Here is a 1911-nt window from a genome sequence, read left to right as displayed (position 1 = left end):
TGTGTATGTGTATGTGTGTGTGTATCCATTATTTCGATCAAAAATCATTTTTGCCAACCTTTCCTGTGACGACTGTTTACGACGCTAGAAATGACTTAGATCTTTACAGAAAGCTTGACCTGCCACCCCAGGCCCAGAGGCACATGTGTTATATTTTTATTTCTTATATGCTTCCTAGATTTAAGCTCCTTCAAATCCCATGAGCATCATCTCATTGCTTTATTTCCTGCCATTGTTTCTAAAATGAGGGACGTGGGCAAAAGGGTCTGTGCCTCCACAATGTGCTCCACCATCGGGGACCTGCTTCCCTAGAGAAGACCATTCTCTCCACACCCACGGGAAGGACTAAAGGGTAGTAGGGAATGAGAGGACTGGATAGAGTATTGAGTGAAGAGAGAGAAAAATAGGCAAAGAGAAAAAAGCAGGAAATACAGTTCAGGTGAAAGAGCCTTTTGAAAGAAGACCCTTTCCCATCAGGAATTTTCCAGATGCCCCAGAACTTAACCGTGGTTTCCAGTGCCCTCTACTGGGAAGCATGGGAACCAGCTCAGACCCGAGCTAGAAAAACAACCTTCGTCCAGGCCTTCCATCACTGTAAGGGGGCAGGTTTTACTGAGACCGGGCACCTTCCTGTCTGTTCTAAGGAGGAGCTGAGATGACTTAGCAAACGCCTGACCCCGCACCCATTCCTCACACTCTCCGCACATGTGGTTCCGTAACTCATCCATGTGCTGCAATTCGCCTCCCAAGCTCGGCAGTAACATCAGGGGCCCTGGCCTTTTCCTCTTTCTATTCTCAGCACGGAGCATGGAGTCTGGCACAGAGCAGTCTCTCAAAAAAAAAAAAAAAAAAGAAATCCTATTGAATATAAAAAAGAAAAACCCAACGTGAGAATTCTACTTCTTATCAGCAGTTAGCTGTTAGCAAATTTATAGAAACCAAATGGCAAGACAAGGCCCAGGACAGAAACTGGATGACCTAGGGTTTACTGGGCTACAGTCCTCAGAGGTATACCAAGGCCGTTACAGTGGGAGCGGGGCTGCGTGCTCCATAGAGGAAGTCACCAGTGCAGCTAGCTGACCCCTCACCTACCGTCCTCCACCCAGAGGGCAAGGAGCCGAGGTGCGTGTGGGTAGATAGGTGCATGAATAAAACATGTACATTGGTCTCTGACCCCAGCTCCTGACCCAGAGCTCCTAAACTTCTGATTCTTGGGTGAGAAGAGCATCCTTTGCTCTAATGAGGTCCTTGGTAGGGTCCCGGATGGGAGCGAGTACCCAGAAAGGCCAAGCCATGGTTACACGCTGGGAGCCTTCAGCCCCAGGCCCCACCCTCTGGGAAAGGGAAGGGCTGGAAATTGAGTAATTAATCCATCATGCCTACCCTGTGCAGCCTCCCTAAGAATTTCAGGAGTACAGGGTTCTGAGAGCTTTCGGGTGGGTGAACACAAGGTGCTGGGAGGGTGGCTTGCCCACAGAGGGCAGGAAGCTCCCAGCCCTTATGCACACCTAGCCCTGGGCATCTCTGTCATCTGGCTGTTCCTGAGTTGTGTCCTTTTATAATAAACTGGTGATCTGGGTAAACTGCTTTTTTCCCTGAGTTCTGTGAGCTGCTCTAGCAAATTATCAAACCTGAGAAGGGTGCTTATGGGGAACCCACTCTGTTCACAGTGTGCTGGCACAGAGTTGAGATCATTCCTACCCAACCGACAGAAGGATCGAGCAAAGGCAAACCAGCAATCACAGCAGACTGACCACACTGTGCTCCATCATCGGGGACCTCCTTCCCTAGAGAAAATCGTTCTCTCCATACCCAAGAGGACAAAAGGATGGTAGGGAATGAGAGGACTGGATAGAGTATTGGGTAAAGAGGAAAAAAAATAGGCAAAGAGAAAGAAGCAGGAAATACAGT

This window comes from Myotis davidii, unplaced genomic scaffold (genome assembly GCF_000327345.1).
Source record: "Myotis davidii unplaced genomic scaffold, ASM32734v1 scaffold580, whole genome shotgun sequence".
NCBI classification, from domain to species: domain Eukaryota; kingdom Metazoa; phylum Chordata; class Mammalia; order Chiroptera; family Vespertilionidae; genus Myotis; species Myotis davidii.
Note: the sequence above shows the minus strand (reverse complement) of the source record.